This window comes from Rattus norvegicus, chromosome 13, assembly GCF_021556685.1.
Source record: "Rattus norvegicus strain SHRSP/BbbUtx chromosome 13, alternate assembly SHRSP_T2T, whole genome shotgun sequence".
Classification (NCBI taxonomy): Eukaryota; Metazoa; Chordata; class Mammalia; order Rodentia; family Muridae; genus Rattus; species Rattus norvegicus.
The window spans coordinates 100,862,092-100,868,841 of NC_141546.1; positions in this window are offsets into that span (position 1 = coordinate 100,862,092).

Genomic DNA, 6,750 nt, shown 5'->3' on the forward strand with positions numbered 1-6,750 from the left:
GAAGCACTGCAATATAATGACCGACATGGCCACCCCTGGGTTGGGAGTGCCATGTAGATCCAGTCTTCACGAAGAGGAGCCATTCCTAGGCAGGACAGTCAAGCACTCTCTCACACTGCTCAGAACAGCATGCAGCTTAAAGCACGTGAACTATTCCTGCCTTTTTGCACTTTGTGTTTTAAAAACATGGTTTCCACGGGTAACTGAAATTGCAGAAGGTGTCCTCACCTGGAAGAGGACTACAATAAACCAAGAGAACAGGTACCCACGTAAAAGTCAGCTTTTACTCCTTAAGGAGCAAGCACAGGGATGAGATGACGGACAGGAAAAAGTTAGGCTTCTGTGGGTCATGTTCCCCTGGGATAACTGGTCAACCTTCTGGGACAAAAGTCTCTTCCTTTCGTTTTCTAAGAAGCAAAAGGCAGTGGGCATATTTCTCCAAATATTATTTTCAACATGGGGCTTGTCTTCTCCAATTCTGAAAGGTCGGTCTTACAAAAGATAGCTTACTCTATTAATCTCCAGTACACTTAAATTCTCACCTACACCACCCATGACCACACTGGCATCATGGGCATGTTGTTATTTATCTTCAATGAACATCCCAAAAGGGAAAAATATGCAATTTTCAGGTAACATTAACAACATCAAAAAAAAAAAAAAAAAAAAAACCACCACCACCACCAACAAAACACCACCAACGAATTTGTGATTTTTGATCTAATAAAAACAATCACCCAAAACAACCCTTCTGTAAGTGGTTTCTTGAACTGAAAGGGACTTCCAAAGACCAGTAGACTGCCGAGTAGCTGCTGTTGCTAACTGTCAAGCGCTTTAGGGTCACGATGTCCTGTGTGGCAAGGCTGCTGCCGCTGTGGGGGATGACAACACAGTGACCCTCTTGGATCTGAGCCTTTATGTCAGTTACACGCTCAGAGAACCCAGTGCTATTGTACAAAGACAAATATTATTGTGCAGATGTTATGTTTCTACGACCCAGTATTTGGGGCTAACTGCTGTGTCTAGCTGCCGACCCGCCGTTTTCAGAGCTGATGTCAGCTCACTGTTTATGTCCTTTCTGCGGCTGGGTGTGCATTTTTGCCTAAGACTAGTCTGGGTCCACAAAGGCAGAGAGGCAACTGTCTAGTAGCCTGGTCAACAGCTGCAAGGCCACCCACGCACACAGGGGACGCGGCTCTCAGCTGTCTCTCTGCTATGAGCCCCAGTTAGTTAGTCCTGACCCCATACAAATTTGGTATTCCCACTTTGATGTTTATGAACTGATTGATTAAAAATGCAGCATGATCCCAGGGCTAGAGAAACTATTATTTATACAAAATGTGGTTAACACCTCATCACTGACACTGGCTGGGCTAATAACACCCACGGTGTTGTTTTCCCGTCTCTCTCGTCTGGACCGTTTGCTCTGGCAGAGGGTCCAATGTGTACTGGGACAGGATGGAACCCTGAGATAGCTAAAAGCACTTCCTAAGGAAGCTCCTAAGGAGTGAGCCAGACTCCGATGGAAACTGCAACAGAAGAGCTCATTACTTAAGTGGTGCCCAATGTCAGTGCTCGTAAGGTCCTCTGGGTGCACCATAAACCTATCCCCGGAGTACATGGTGGCAAGGCTTAAGTACAATGTATCCATCCTAAAAACCTAACTCATGCTATAGCCCAGAAACTATTTGTTATTAACAGTGACTTAACAAGAATGATAGCTATTATGTATCCTGTAATTATGTCTCCTCTCTCTCTCTCTCTCTCTCTCTCTCTCTCTCTCTCTCTCTCTCTCTCACGCACACACACACGCACAGGCACACGCACACACAGATTTCAAAATATGTCCCCCAAACTGGATTACTCACTGTTAAAATAGTGCTTGTGTATACACTGCACTGAGGAAAGTATGGGAGACAAGTTACTGAGTGTTCTGTTGCTGTGATAAACCAAGAAACTCTCAGGATAAGTTTATCTGGGTTTACTATTCCAGAGGAAAAGGATTCCATGATGGCAGAGCAGAGGCATGGTGTCAAGCAGCAGGCATGGCACGGGTGAGGTGGGGAGGAGGGGCACAGGATGACGACGGGCTGCTGGGAGCCCCTTCTTGAGTTGTGAGCGCTAAGCAGAACGAAGCCCAAGCACCACACTCCCCCAGCAAGGCTGCATCTCCTAAGCCTTGCCAAGCAGCACCACCAGCTGGAGACCAAGTATTCAGACACCCAGTTGCATGTGGGGAGATTTTCACTCACACTAGCACCGAACAGAATTCCAAAATCCACCACTGTTTTAATCACACTAAATACATGTGCTGTGTAACTACTATTTCAGAGTCAAGGCCTGCCGAGTAGCTCCAGGTAGCTTTGAAAATTTTTTAATGAAAAGTAAAATTAAAAATGCATTTCTTCTCTTATTTCTATCCACGCTAAAATGGCCAACAGCCATCTCTCTGCATCAGTGTCACCAGAGTGCAGTGTGCAGATAGGAGGGCACTGGCTTAGGAGAAGCAGAAGGTGCCATGCTCACTTGGTTCGCGTGTCTGCTGACCTCAGTGGAAACCTAAGTGTTTTCAACGCATGCTCCTGCTGTGGAGATTAGGTGAGAGAAGGGACCTCGTTTAACAACACCCAAGAGGTTCACTCCGCACCTACATAAGGAGCCATCAATGCTGACTCCCCCGATGATGCCCAGTAGACTACAGGAAAATTCTGAGGCCCTTGTAAGCTAGAACACACTACTGGTTTACAGGGTAAGAACTGGTTAAGATCACCTAGAACCCTTGTACGGAATTCTGACTGCCCCATCAGTACCCGCTTTTGTGTTCAGATCCCAGTGTCCATTCAGACCCCAAACTGTTCACTGACGGCCCCTCCCCTTCCATAATCTGGGTTCCCTGGACACTGGGTACGTCTAACAGAACTCCAAAGACCTAAGCTTGGGGAAGGAGAGAGCTATTTGCAGGCGTGGCGTAGCCCTGTCCCGTTTTCAGAATTAGTTCTTCCTGCCAGCTCCTCTCAGAGTCCTTGTGCTCGTTACCTGTGTGGGGCACAAAGCCTCTGCATCCACCACACCCAAGGGAACGGAGATGAGGGTCAACCATTGCAACAAACCCCACTTTGGCAGCTTCACTCTCGAAAGCTGTTGGCAGTGGTGCACATATGAACGTGTCCCTTTCCAGCGTTCTTCGTCAGGATCAGTGTTTTCAGACGGGGTCTCTGACTAGGTCTTAAGGGCCACTGGCTAAGCTATGTCATCTGCCCAGCCTTCTTCCTGTCTACACCTCCCAAAGACGGACACAAAGGTTTGCTGCAACACCCAGCCTTTCACGTGAGCTCTGGCAAATCAAACTCGGATCCTCCATGCAAGCATGTTAGCATTACTGTGGACATTTAACACCAATAAGGAAGGGGAGGTTCAACTTCACCGTGACGGTTTTAAACGACCCCTCGTTATGATGTCAACAAAAGTAACGGTGACACGACACCTAAAAAGGGTGTCCAATCAATGCTGGCAAAGTGTGTGAGATAACTTTCAAATTCTACTACACAGATAAGACAATACATGTCATTAGCTAAAGCTCCTGGCGAAGTTAAAACCTGGGGGCTGGAGCAACGGCCCAGCAACTAAGGACGCTGGTTGCCCTTTCTGAGGACCTGGTTTGCCAGTGACCACGTGGTGGCTCACGGCTGACAGGGATCCAACACCTTTAGCCTTTGAGAACACCAGGTACACACATACACATGGCGAACAAATATATGTGCAGACAAAATACCCATTATTTTCTGTGGAGACAGAAAATAAGTATAAAGTGTTATTTTTTTTGGATCCATTACCAGTTACTTGACTGCACGTTTCCTAAGAAACAGCAATGTGGCCTGGCGGGGTGTGGCGGAAGTGGCGCACCCAGAGTCCCAGCTCCTGAAGAAGGCAAGAGGACTCTGGAACCCAGGACTTAAAGGCCAGACTAGGCAATGCCGCAATGCTCCATCTCTTACAATGTATTTTAAAATAATAGGAATTACAAATCAAAATCTCTCTCTCCCCTCCCCCCTCCCCCCTCCCTCCCCGCACCCCTGGTCTGATCCTCCATCAACAGTGAAACTCATACCAACATGCCAAGCACAGTCGTCATGAAGAGACCCTTCTTAGCTCAGTCAGTCCCCCATCCTTTACAGGATGCAAAAACAAACACAAAGGGACAAGGCTGTCCGCAACCCCGGAGCGCCGACTGTTTGCCCACCCTTCTATTTTTTTCATAGAAATGTCCGCGTGCCTTCAGGATTCCACTTGAGGCATCGTCTCAGCCCCTCCACCTCTCGGCTCTCTTCTACGTTTGCTGGGTCCACTCACACCACAGCCTCGAGCTCTGCAGCTAGGCCATTTTACTTTGCCTGTGTTAGGCTTCTATACACTGCTTTACATCCCTGTGGGCTGAAGACCCTACAGGTAGCAGTGGCCACCAGGTGTGCTTCTGTTCACATAAATCAAAAAGCCCTTGGAGCACCCTGAAAACGCAGCACCCCTGTCTTCACTCATTTTGTTTTTTATTCTTGAACAAATCTATGTTTTAAAGGAGTAAAATTTTTAGTGACTCATTTTTATTTTACGTGCACTAGTAATTTTCCTGCATGTGTGTCTGAGAGGATGTCAGATCCCCTGGGACTGGACTTAGACAGATGTGAGCTGCCAGATGGGTGCTGGGAATTGAACCAAGTTCTCTGTTAGAGCAGCCAGTGCACTCTTAGCCACTGAGCCGACGTTCCAGCCCCACTGTCTCTCTGCTTTTCAGTAACTCTCCATGACTAAGCCTTGGCCCCCTTGACATACCAGAGGTAACTTAGAGCTAGTCTACCCAAGGGGGTTCAAAAGTATATTTGAAATCTGTTAAACAGCTCTTGGCAAGGAAGAATCAATACTAGGTCCTGAAGGTGAGCCAGGACTGCAGTCCGTGCTACGAAGACATGACCTGTAAGTCACGGTTGTCTCTTGCTCTGAAATGATATGGCTTCACACTACCAAACAGTAACCAACAAGAAACTGTACTTCAGTCTTCCAGAAAAGAGAGTGAGACATACCATCTCACACATCAGTCTCCGTAATTCTTTCTAGATAAATAAAACCTCTTTTCCATGAAAGGTAGTTGGTAACGTGTTTAGCATGCAAGCAAGAACACTTGGTTCAATGCTCACAACCGTGGAAAAAGTAAGGCATACTGATGTCCAACTGCCATCCAAGCCAGGTAGGCTAACCAAATCCACAGTCTCTAGGCTTGGTGTAAAGCCCTGTCCAGATAGATCAGACAGACAGACACTCACAGACACACACACTATGAATGAATGAATGAATGAATGAATGAATGAATGAATGAATGAGGAAGATATCCATATTCACCTCTGGTCTTCTCTCTCCCTCTCTCCTTTCCCCCCACCCCACCCCTGTACATGCTGCCTCATAACTGTAACTCTGGCCCTGAGACCCGACTCCTTTGGCCTTCAAGAACAATACATTCACGCCCACATATTCCATGGAGACACATACATATAGAGGGAAATAAATAGGTCTTTCGAAGCAACAGTAACGGGGCTGGAGAGATGCCTGGCAGGTCAGGGCACCGGCTGTTCTTTCAGGACTCAGGTTCGATTTCTAGCACCCACATGGCAGCTCACTGGCATCTGTAATGCTCTGCCGCCCACTTCTGGCCTCCGCAGGTACTGAGTGGCCACAGTCTATACACACAGACTAGGCAAAACAGCCTTACACATCTTGCCCCTAGCGGCTGATGTGGTGCACGCCTGTGCGGGAAGCTGAAGCCAGGTGAGGGGATTTCCAAGACTACCCTGGTATCTCAGAAGTCTGACTCAAGAATTAGACAAGCTCACTTCAGAGTCCTCCTCGCACATATGACGAGCTCTGCTTCAGTATTTCACAACCAAGACACAGAGACGCTAAAACCTACAAGACACGCCCTCATGACAAAATTACATCACGACCTCTCTCACAAGTGACACTCTGGTCCAGGGGCACCTCGATTTTATTATGGAATAAAATTCCTCTGAAAGAAGAAGTCTGTGAACATTCTCTTCCTTTTGTGCGTTTTGAAAGCTGGGCTCAACTTCCTGAGGTTAACTGAAGGGCTATAAAAGCCAGCTCTCTGCTCCAGGACCACCTGTATATCACAGGCATGTGCACACACTTGTGTCATCCACACGTGAGCTCCAGAAAACTGCAAACGGGGAGTCTGACCCAAACAGTCAGCAGAAGACAATGAGGAACTGTACTTGTTCTGAAGAGGCAGCATTTGTAGGCAGTATGATCCCCCCCCCCCCCAAGTAATGTCTGGATTACTTCACATGCCTGTATCACTACTGGGAAACCCACATAATTTATGCGACACTTAAGTTCCTGAGTGCAATGAAGACAATCACCAGTTAGAGCTTCTCTATAATGAGCGTACAGTCCTAAGGGTGAGCCCTTCATTCTGATAGCAAACGCCAGCCAGGGCCCCTGAGGTCATAGAACATTTGTAGCCCTTGGTTGGCCTGAAAACTTAACATCTCTGCTCCAGCCACTGGGCAGGGTGGCTCAGTGTGGACAGAGTCAAGTGCACATGGGTGGTGGCACGGCTCACTTCATGGAGAGACGGGGAGACAGATCTTTCTCAAAGGCGAACACGTCACATGAGTACCTAGTTCCCTCACGAACTTGGCAACTCAAGTTTCACAGGAATCACGGGTGGATATCGGACAGCTT